This window comes from Hakea prostrata, unplaced genomic scaffold (genome assembly GCF_041222555.1).
Source record: "Hakea prostrata isolate BN-2017 unplaced genomic scaffold, UWA_Hpros_2 contig_42, whole genome shotgun sequence".
Classification (NCBI taxonomy): Eukaryota; Viridiplantae; Streptophyta; class Magnoliopsida; order Proteales; family Proteaceae; genus Hakea; species Hakea prostrata.
Genome location: NW_028291161.1, coordinates 46,389 through 58,832, shown reverse-complemented (window position 1 = coordinate 58,832; position 12,444 = coordinate 46,389). Strand labels below are relative to the sequence as shown.

General features: G+C 35.6%; 1 non-coding gene and 1 pseudogene across 1 annotated transcript; both read right to left on the bottom strand.

Moving 5' to 3' along the window:
• The window catches only part of LOC148999101 (AAA-ATPase At2g46620-like), a 57,456-nt pseudogene that overhangs the window by 34,440 nt on the left and 10,572 nt on the right, over positions 1–12,444 (bottom strand).
• LOC148999103 (signal recognition particle RNA) lies at positions 5,791–6,093 on the bottom strand. Its single transcript, XR_016171026.1, has one exon.

Below are 12,444 nucleotides of genomic sequence, written 5' to 3'. Positions count from 1 at the left end.
CAGAAAAGAACTAGGAGAGTGGGGTTGGGATGACTCAAAAAGGTTAGTGAAGTAGCTCCTTACCTCAGAGTGGATGTCTGATTCTTCCAAAATCCATTGTCCCGAAGAAGATCTGATTCTATTAATTGAGTTGCAGTGTCTATGTTTAGCAGTAGCACAATGGAAGTAGGACGTGTTTTTATCCCCTGCCTCAAGCCATTTCACTCGAGATTTCTGGTGCCAATACTTTTCTTCTTCAATGAGTAGAAATTCAAGTTTTTCTGATAGGTCCATCTCACGAGCCCGTTGTAAAATAGAATTAGGGCAAGAAGCAATTGAATCTAATTCTATTCTAACCTTTGAGATTTCCTTTTCTGCAGAATGAAAGGTGTTTTTACTCCAGAAGCAAAGATGTTTACCAACTTGAGATATCTTCAGTTGCAGAAGGAAAAGATTGGATCCAGTCGTCTCTGCATGAGGCCAACCCTCCCAAATCTGGTTTTTTAGATCTAAATGTGTTTCCCACTTTGTTTCATAATGAAAACCATATGTTTTCCTCCCATCATCCTTTAGGGTCAACTCCATTGGAGTGTGATCTGAGCCAACCATTGGATACCTGTGTGCATGTATTCCCTGGTAGGCTTGAAAAATATCGGAATTGCATAAAATTTGAACCGGATTTCTTTGATTAGCTCCTGCCCTCTCCGTTTGTTTGACCATGGAAATTAAGGCCCTGAATATTGAATTTCCATTAGATTGCAATCGTTTATCGTTTGCTGGAAAGCATCCAATTTCAACTGGGCTCTGGGTTTGCCCCCTAATTTTTCCTCTCTTCTTAGAATTGCATTAAAATCACCCAGAAGAATCCACGGGGTGTTCACTGATCTACTCAACTGGATGAGTTCTTTCCATTCCATAGCGCGTCTTGCAGCTTTTTGAGCCCCATAAAAAGGAGATAACCGAAACCCTGCAGAAGAGGAACAAGGTTTTATTAATACATCCACTATATTTTGATTGGCTGAAAGTAATTGTAAAGAGATATTAGAATTCCAGAATAGACAAATCCCACCTTAGTTGCCATTAGAATCCAGATAGAACATTTATGGAAAACCTAATTTCATTCTAATTTTATTCAAAAACTTTGTCTTCTGCTTGGTCTCAAGAAGAAGAATGAGGTTTGGCCTTGCCAAATTACTGAGTTTCAGCAAATATTGCTGGGTCAAGGGTTGGCCCAACCCCTGCCCATTCCAGAAGATATGCCTCATGACTCCCGTGGGGGCTGAGATTGGGCAGCCCGCTAGCCCCATTCAGAAGAAGGAGAAAGAGTTGCAGATTCAAAAGGAGTAGAAGAAGAGTTTTGAGTTGAAGAAACTAGATTAAGAGCTCTCTCTTGTGCCAAATCTTTTAGGCGTCGAATAAGATTTTGCCTTTGGCTGTGAGGATTTTCAGAGGGCGGCAAAGCTCTAACGCAAAGTTGGTGTTCAAGCCAAAGGCAAACTTAGAATCATACAAAATACATCAATACAAAGGGCGAGTTTGATATTTTAAATATTTGTTTAGTGATGACATCATCATTACTTTAGCCCTTCAACAGTAAGGCACGTTTGTTATTGATTCCAAATCCAAAATGTCAATATATAATAGGATATATTGTCTTGGTTGTCTGGGAGATGCTTTCGGTTTTAATTTTCTAATTTTTATGCAAACTAAAATGTTTTTTATTACTATAATGGGAAAATTATTTAATGGTTTTTCTTTTCTGTTTATAGATTGGGAATTCAACCCAATTGTCTTTCTATGCCCAAACCAACCTATCTTGGGTTGGTGTACCTCATAGGATTTCATCACCTATGGTATTTTTATCCCAAGGTTGGTAACCTCTAAAATTGAGTGTGGTTCTTGTCAAATCCCCCTGTCCCTCCAAAAAAGAAAAAGAAGAAGAAGAAGAAGAAATTCAGAAGATGTATACTTTAATTGGAGTCGGAAATATAAACATATAGTAGCTTTGGAATTGTAGATAGGTGGTTTTGAGCACTATATATTAGGAACCAAAGTGAAGACTCGCAACGATGACATCACTTAAGAATCCTCTAAAATTAGCCAATTTGAAGATGGACGCTCCTTGCTGCCTCCAAGGTCCCTCTCCTCTTCAGTTCCTCCTTAAACCTAGCCTCCTAAAAAGAAAAAACAAAACAAAACAAAACCCAAAAAAAAAAAATTAAAAACAAAACTCCCTCTCCCATCCTCTCTACCTTCCACCCTCCACCCCCTCCTCCTAGATAGGGACCTTGGTCCTCTATATTCATCCCATCTGCCCCCTCACCCTCCACCATCTTTTATCTAAACCCCCACTTCATTCCTCCTCACTCTAATGGCCTCTCCACCTGAGCCTTATGTCCCATCTCCGCCCTTGAGGCTGTTATCTCTCTCTGAAAGGATGCTTTGATTGGAAAATTCCTCGGTGCTTGTCCTCCCTTTTCAAGCACTGGAAAACCCAAGGTTGCCTTGATGTCTTCCTCCTTACAACAGTACTTTCCAATTCCGATTTCCATCTTCCCTAGCCAAGACCTACTCCCTCAATGGAGCACCCTAGCACGTAAGCAACTTGCAAATTACGAGTACGACAAAAAGCATTGAACCCTCAAGAACTCCCTTTACATTGACCTCGTACTCTCCAACGATCTTCAATACAACATCCGAACATTTCTCAAATTTACCCTGTCTTAGCTCCCCCCTCTCTTCCCCCAATTCATCATTATAGTATCTGGTTCACTATAAGGAGCACCACTCATACTCAGAATTAAGGGTAGAAGCAAAGGCAAGTTTCTCCTACTTGCTTGTTGCTCATTGAGCGATGATTCTTCATTTGGGTTAGTTGCCATCTAATGTTTCGTGTTGATTTTAAATTTCATCTTGTGCTATGATTGATTATCTTGAAATTGGGTTCTTGTTATGTGAGAGTATAGATTTTTTTCCCCCTTCTATGAAATCCATCTATTTTTGGGTTGGTATTTAGTTTAATATGTAAAAGAAATATCTATGGTTTGGATAAATATTTACTCATTTTAAACAAACTTAATACATTCAATTGGGCAATCATACTTAATCCTTTTGATTGTCCCTTACAAGTAGTAAAATGACTATTCGATCTTTGAATCCATGCTTAGTTTTTTTCTGATGATCTATATGAACTACCTAGTGGTAATAGGACGATCCAAACATCATTTAACGCAAAATTATAAAATAGGTTATAACAGATTGCAGTTTGGTTTCAGGCTGGGGCAGGCCCCCTCAGCCCAAAGAAGGCCCATTAAGGTTCATTCAAGCGACTTCGGATTATAATGGATTGGTGCAGTTTAGTCTTACTAGTTCAGGCTGCAAATTTGACATCCCTAATTTGCTCTTTACTTTTTCTTTTCTTTCAAATGTTTCACATATAAAACCCTTTAAAAAAAAATGAACCAATATCTCTTCTTCTTTCTATATTTCAAAATGAATAAATTTTCTTTTTTTAACCACTTGAATAGATTATGTTGACATTTATTTATTTTTCTTTTATTTTCTTTGAGAAAAATACACAAATTGAATATAAAAGAAGAAAAAGACAAAGAAAAAGAGTCCACAAAGGAAAGAGAATAGAATGGAGGGGGATGAAGGCAAATTTAGAATCATACAAAATACATCAATAAAAAGGGCAAGTTTGGTATTTTAAATATTTGTTTAGTAATAACATCATCATTTCTTTAGTCCTTAACAGTAAGGTGCGTTTGTAATTGATTCCAAATCCAAAATGTCAATATATAATAGTATACATTGTCATGGTTGTTAGGAGATGCTTTTGGTTTTATTTTTCTTATTTTTATGTAAACTAAAATGTTTTTTATTACTATTATGGAAAAATTATCTCACAGTTTTTCTTTTTTGTTTATAGATAGGGAATTCAACCCAATTGTCTTTCTATGCCCAAACCAACCGATCTTGGGTTGGTGTACCTCATAAGATTTCATCACCTATGGTATTGTTATCACAAGGTTGGTAACCTCTAAAATTAAGTGTGGTTCTTGTCAAACCCCAACCCTCCCCCACCCCCACCCCCACCCCAAAAAAAAATGAAGAAGAAGAAATTCAGAAGATGTATACTTTAATTGGAATTGGAAATATAAACATATAGTACCTTTGGAGTTGTAGATAGGTGGCTTTGAGCACTATATGTTAGGAATCAGAGTGATCAATGACAATCGTCCAGACTTGCATTGATGACATCACTTAAGAATCCTCTAGAATTGGCCTTTTTGTAGATGGACGCTCCTTGCTGCCTCCTAGGTCCCTCCCCTCTTCAGTTCCTCCTTCATATGTAACCTAGCCCCCCACCCCCCAAAAAAAAAAAAAATTCCCTTCTCCTATCCCCTCTACCTTCCACCGTCCATCCCCTCCTCCTGACTAGGGACCTTGGTCCTCTATATTCATCCCATTTGCCCCCTCACCCTCCACCATCTTTGATCTAAACCTCCACTTCATTCCTCCTCACTCTAATGGCCTCTCCACCTGAGCCTTATGTCCCATCGCCGCCCTTGAGGCTGATATCTCTCTTTGAAAGGATGCTTTGATTGGGAAATTTCTCGGTGCTTGTCCTCCCTTTTCAAGCACTAGAAAACCCAAGGTTGCCTCAACGTCTTCCTCCTTAACAATAGTACTTTCCTATTCCGATTTCCGTCTTCCCTGGCCAAAACCTACTCCTGCAATGGAGCACCCTAGCACATAAGCAACTTGCAAATTACGAGTACGACAGAAAGCATATTGAACCCTCAAGAACTCCCTTTACATTCGAGCCCATACTCTCCAACGATCTTCAATGCAACATCCGAACATTTCTCAAATTTACCCTGTCTTAGGTCCCCTCTCTCTTCCCCAATTCATATTTATAGTATCTGGTTCACTATAAGGAGCACCACTCATACTCAGAATTAAGGGTGGAAGCAAAGGCAAGCTTCTCCTACTTGCTTGCTGCTCATTGAGCGACAATTCTTCATTTGGGTTTGGTGCCATCTAATGTTTCCTGTTGATAAAATAAAATAAGAAAGAGAGATAGCCAGTATCTCGCAAAAAAAAAAAAAAAAAAACAAAGATAGATACATTTAGAAAATAAAATTAGAAAGAGAGATAGCCAGTATCTCGCATAAGAAACAAATAAAATTTTATTTATGGAGCTGAACAAATAATATTAGAAAGAGTGATAGCCAGTATCTCGCAAAAGAAACAAAGGATATATTTATACCAACACATAGAAAATGTCCACGGATTCAGTTCTCTTGTATCATCAGTCATACCAAGAATTGAGGCTAGAAGTAGAGACAAACTTCCCCTACTTGCTTGTTGTTCATTGAGTGATGATTCTTTATTTGGATCAGCTGATAACCCCAAGGGGGGAAGCTCCCTTGCAGCATTATGGATATGGCTCAGAGCATATTGAACCCTTACAACTCCCTGTACATTTGAGCCCATGCTCTCTGAAGGTGTTCAACTCAACATCCGGACATTTCTTCTCATACGCAATAACAAGTTAAGCCGTGAGTAAGAGGTGGATACTGGTTCAACTTTGAAATTATAAGTTATAGGCTTGGGCATTATGGTCATTTTATCCATTCCAAAACCTTTGAAAATATAAATTATAGGCTTGGGCATTTGGTCATTTATCCATTTTGGGAACCTTGAAAATACAAATTATAGCCTTGGGCCTTATGGAGTTATGGACATTTTATTCCTATGTGGTTGGGGAAGTAATCCCATTTGGAAGGATTCTTAGGGAAAAAAAAAAGTGATTGTCCGATTGGAGACGCCTCTTGGGGCACAACGGGTTCAAGGCACACCAGCTTGTACTCCTTCCACCGTTAGGAGCAGAAGGTTATCGCTGCTCTGTGAAACCAGCCTGACGCGTTGCCCTCCACTCTAAGAGCCACGAAGTCCAAGCTTTCGCCTAAACCACATGGCTGAACTCCTCACTTGGAACGGGCAAGCCAGAAACTGTACCATTGAATCCAACCCAGCAAGAGCTGTAACAGCGTCCAATCACCTTATTGCCCCCCTTGGTTATAAGCTCTCACTACTGAGCTCGGCATTGAAACCTTTAGAGACATGACCTTATGAGATAACAACTTTAGGTGAAGTTTCCAATGTGGGACTAAACTGGAAGCATGATTGTTCCCTACAGCATTGGAATTGGTTAACAATAGATCATTCAAATCCTAATTAAGATGGTATCCTTTTTTTGGTTCAATTAAGGTGGAATCCCACGCCTTCCATTTACCTGTATTCAGGAGCGGACCCACTAAGGGGCCGGGGGGCCATGGCCCCCGCCCCCAATTTGAAAAAAAAATTAAAGGTAAAATAATGGATATAAATATAATCCCTATTTAAAAAATAAATCCTTAATCCCTATTTATTCTCCCCTCTCTTGTCTCTCACATCTTTTCTTCCTATTTATTCTCCTTCTATACACGTGGGTTAAGGCAAATTTTTGAAAAAAAATTTATTATTAAATATTCAAAATGCCATTTCTAATGGAAATGAACCCCTCAATTTCGATTAATTCTCCTATCTCTTCTCTCTCACATTTTTTTTCCTATATATTCTCCTTCTATAAAAGTGGGTTAAGGAAAATTTTTGAAAAAAACATATTATTAAATATTCAAATGTCATTTCTAATGGAAATTAACTCATCAATCCCTATTTATTCTCTCATATCTCCTCTTTTCTACCTATTTATTCTTTTCAGTTTCTTTCTTTTTATTTATTCTATAAGTGCAGATTAAGGAAAATTTGGGAAAAAATCTTCTGCACAATTAGGTTCTCTCTCTCTTTTTCAATTTATTGATTTTTTCTCTTTTACTTATTTTTAGGTTATTCTTTATTTGATTTTATATTATTTGTTTTTGTATTTCTTAATTTTTATTATTTGATTTTATATTGTAAATAAAATGTCAATAATTGTAAGGTAACTAACTACCATTGATTTGCATCTCTTATCTTTTTTGTTTGCAAATTTTTTAGGGTTATAGTCATGTGTATTTTTTTTAACTAATGCTTTAATTTACCTATATCTTGTTTAAAAAAAATACTATTATTAATAATTTATCTATTTTTGTCAAATATATGTGGGTCCCACAAAATATATGTAGGCGTATTTCTTAATATAATAAAATAATTCATATGTGGGACCCTAATGGGTCTTATAAGGGCCCACACAATATGTGTGGCGAAAAAGCATTGGTGCTTCCCCAATCTGAACTTTTATTATTTGCCCCCCACTATTGAATCTTGGTTCCACCCCTGCGTTTTTTTTTTTTTTTTTTTTTTTGGGTGAAAGATTACCATTATTGACCAGATGAGAAATCTGATGTAATATGTAATGCTCACATGGAATCAAAGCTCTATACTTGCCTTAAACATCATCTTGCTTATGTCATATCGAATAAATATTATTTAAAATGTTTTGATATGGTTGGTGTTTTTTTTTTTTTTTTTTTTCAGAGAAGAAGAGAAAAGAACTTTATTTATTCAAGAGAAAACCATGGGGGATCTTACATCCTAGAAAGCATATAGCAGGATCCATGTTAAAAGGGGAGGGTATGATGGTACACTTAATTAAATAAACAAACGGTCATAATCCATACATCTAATGCAATCGGTTGAAACTAAATATGACATAAATATAACCAACACATAAATAAAATGCAGGGAAAAAAAATGAGAACAATAATTAAATAAATATCTGGGAAGTGATCTGAGTGTCAGCTCTAGATCGAGGGAAGGGGAGTATAATTAGGATGACTTTGACCATGGACCATTTGCCGTAACTTACTATCTACGGATTGGAGGAACGGATATTAGAAGAAAAAAAATGCAGAAAAAAAATAATCAAAGCAATAAAAGGAAAATGGAAACATTAACCAAAGAGATGCACAACTATAGACATCTTTGATCAAGGACCTAGGGAAAGGGAGATCAATAAATAAATGTTGAAAGTAAATTGCAGAAAGTAAATAACAAAACAATAAAAGGAAAAGGAAAACCTTAACCAAAGAGAGGCACGACTGTAGGCATCTTTGATCAAAGACCCAGTGGAAGGGAGAATAATAAATAAATGCTGAAAGTAAATCCTAAATTAAGAAAATGGAGGAGTAAATAGAAGCAAGGAATGGAGGGAGAGAGAAGATTATTGAACAATGTTACTTACTTGTATTTTTTAAATTCAAATAATAATAAAAAATTGAACGAACAATTCGAATCTCAACCAACCCTAACAACCAGATTTAGATTGCAATTACTAGACCCATAGAAAAACGAATCTTGAAACTTGAACTTGAACTTGAAATTGAAATTGCATTACATAGAAAAGTTAAACCTAAACATTCAATGTAGAAATTGAAATCTCACAAAAGCAATCAAAGAAAACTAGAGAAAGCCTCAATAAATGTTGTAAATATGTTTAAAACTTTATATAAATATTTTATTTATTTTAATTCTGTCTTTTATTCATGGTTTTATTTAGTCCCACATCGGGTTGAGAGGATTTGATTATATGATTTATATATAGTAAGAGCCCATATATTATTAATTTGCCTGAACCCTATAGTGACCCTGCCATGATTATATATATATATGACTTGGGACTTGGGACTTGGACTTTGATCCGGAAGGCCCAGTTTGTCATGGGCCCTATTTTGGAAAGCCCACTACTGGGTGAATACGTGGAGATGCCATTTGAGTGGCACTCTCCTGTAGGGAGGTCAGCTGGAGGTACCTTGCTGAAGAGAGTTGAGCTGAAAGGTATCCTTTCACCCACAGCCTTTGGGGCTCTATATAAACTCAATTTCGTGCTCATTCTTGACACAGAGAATTCCTCCTCCTCTTTCTCTTTCTCTCTCTCTCCCTGTTATTTTGTTAAGCAGTGAACATAACCTAATTATACCTTGAGTAAACCTTTCTGGGGTGCAACCTTACGGGTTTGGGCTGACTAATCTTGGGGTGAAGACACTTTTATAACCCGTATTGCACAATTCGGGGTGTCTAAATACCTTAAAGAAAGTACTTCATGTACGTTTCAGCTCTAAAGGAGTATTGTGATTACAACAATAGTTCTGGTGTGCGTGCAGATTTTCAATCGTTTACAACAATAAACCAAAGAGAAAAGAAAATGTGCTCCTAATAAAATCTAATCCCACACCTTCAATTTACCAGTATTTTTATTTTTATTTTTATTTTTATTTTTGATTTTTGGGTGAAAGATTACCATTATTGACCAGATGAGAAATCTGATCTCATATGTAATGCTCACACGGAATCAAAGACCTTTCAGATATAAATACTTGCCTTAAACATCATCTTGCTTATGTCGTATCGAATAAATTTAAAACATTTTGATATAGTTGTGCTATTTGATAAATGGTACGACAATAATATGAACAAAATGATTTAAATGAAACATGCTGCACTAATGCGGTACTAAATATCTGAATCATTTTGTATAAAATCAATATATGGTCATGGAACACATACTAGTACCGTTTCATATTGGATGCAAAAATGGTGTGAAGTAAATTTATTCATAATCGTATCAATACCATACCTAATACCTATTCCACACCAAATTTCATTTTTTTGATAAGATTTCTATACCAAATTGATACCCTTAATTTTAGGTATTTACGTGAGAATCATTTTCATAAGCTCTTGATCAAATAGATACCATTCACTTCCTTTTTCTTGCTTCTACGTGTTATTTAGCGCCTATCAAAATGGTTATTGTATTAAAACTTGATCGAACATCTTTTAAGGTTAAATAAGGATGAAGGTAGCAACCATGCAATCATTTAAATGATTGAATCAATAATAAAATGAATGGTCACAAATTCTATTTTAAATAAAATCTAATTATTTTTTAGTTCTGAATTTTGATTTTAAACTTGGGGTTGTTGGAGTTTGGTTAAAAAACAAAGAATATAATATAATATATTATTTAGATAAGTTTCAAAAACGTTAAAACTCTATCTCCCTAGTTTTTTTTAGGACTCTTGATTGATTATTACCTCTATAGGACTCATTTGGATGTAAAGATTCCGATCCAAGGAATTTGGCAATTCGGCATTTGCAAGGTTACCTAATTTACCATATTTTTTTAGTCCCACATTGGATGGAGCTAATGATAATATTAATTATTTATATAGTGATTGCTCCTAATTGGAGTGTATGCTTCAGATGACCTTACGTATAGATACCACTCTCCTCTATAGGTGTCCATACAAGTTTAGGAGTCAAGATGAGGAGTTATAAAACAAGAGTTGGCTCTTTAATTTTATAAAGAAAAATTTGTGTTCTAAAAAGTGGAGAAAATCTCAGTTTGGTTTTCTTCCCTTCCTTTGTTGTATATAATCTCCGTATCTCCTCATCTATTGGAGTGTTAGTCTTCAGATATAAAGGAGTTGTTGTATCAAACTCTGCACTAGTGTTCAAATAGGTCAAACTCTGCACTAGGCTTCAAAGAAGCCAATGTGTCTAGTGAACAATTTCAGAATTTAAGAAATCTTTAAATCATTTTAAACATGGAAGTGTTATTAAATGTGTTGGTCCAATTTATTTATTTATTTTTTCATTTTTGGTGAAAAGCAAAGTTGTTGAGGAGACTTTTAGAATACAAGGGTACACCATTGAGTCAATGGAGTAGAAAGCGATCAAATAGTTGGGACCTCAAGCAACTAGGCCTTCTTGGATAAACCATCTACCATAGAATTGCAGGTCCTAGTAAAAAAAGAAAAAACACAATACTCAAAGCACAAAATAAACTGTGACATATCCAACACAATTGAGGCAATATAGACCGCTGGGCATTTATTCTTCCCTAGACAACATTGAACTAACTCAAGATTGTAAGACTTGAAAAGGACGAAACACCAATTCTCCTGAATGGCATAGCATCGAAGTCCACATCGGCACATTTTTCCAACCTTCCTTCATTGAGAAATTTGAGGAAAAATGTGTCGCCCTTGAAAAGAATAGAAGAACACTTACACTTTAATTTTTATCTGTTTCCGCTGAGATTCCTCTTTGGACACGATTACTTTATTCATTTCTTTGATTCATTCCTTTTTGTATGTTGGACACATAAATTTCCCTTTTTGTTTAATTATTGAATTATTCTTGTTTTTTATTTATTATTATGTGTATTTATTATCATTGATGGTTAAACCGTGAATCTAATGACTGTGGATCGCACCCGCGGGTTGTCAGGCAGGACCAATACCAACGAGTGGGGTATGACAGAGGTGGTATCAGAGCCACAGGTTTGCGAAAGTCAGTGATAGTTAATACACTGGATAATTGAGCAAACATGACACGCTAGCAAAATAACGGTGTCAGACCAGTTTTGGTTTGGTTGTGGGTTGACTAATGGAGTGGCTAATGGTTTAGACTCGAGTTAACTAACAATTTGGGTTAATAATTTATGTTATGCAAGAAAAAAAAAAACAAAAAACAAAAAACAAAAAGAAATAGTCGAGCATCCTGCAACAAAAACCAAAATTCATTCCACCTTATAAAAAACCTATCCCCCTTATAAAAATCAAGAACCTAAATAGTAAGTAGTAACATAGAGTTTGCAAACTCATTCCTCAAGTTCCATCAGATGGTCCTCCAAAAACAAGTCCTCAAACTAAAAACCCTTTAAACTCCATCTTGTGATGGGTTCTTGTTCTATGAGAATAAATATATTCTCCCCCCCCCCTTCTATGAAATCCATCTCTTTTCGGGTTGGTATTTAGTTTGATATGTAAAAGAAATATCTCAGATTTGGATAAATATTTAATTAATTTAGACAAACTTAATACATTCAATTGGGCATTCATACCTAATCCTTCTGATTGTCCCTTACAATTAGTAAATTGAATGTTCGATCTTTGAATTTATGTGTAATTTTTTTTATTGTCTATGCGAACTACCTAGTGGTAATACGACGATTCAAACAATATTTAATGTAAAACTATAAAACAGGTTATAACGGGTTGTAGTTTCGTTTCGGGTTGGTGCAGGCCCCCCTCAGCCCAAACAAGGCCTAGTTCGTTCAGGCTTATTAGGGTTATAACGGACTTGTGCAATTAAATTTTAACGTTTCGGGCTGCGAATTGATACCCCTAATTTGCTCTTTACTTTCTCTTTCTTTCTTTCAAATGTTCATATAAATCCCTTTTTAAAAATGGACTAGTACCTCTTGTTCTTTCTCATATTTCAAAATGAATAAATTTTCCTTTTTTAACCTAGTGAGTAGATTATGTTGATATTTTATTTGTTTTCCTTTTATTTTCTTTAAAATAAAAATACACAAATCATGCTATCATACTTCTATTATAAAAGTGTGAACTCAAGGGACATGGCTATTTTTCATTTCCCTCCAATATCCCTTTGTATTAGTAATAA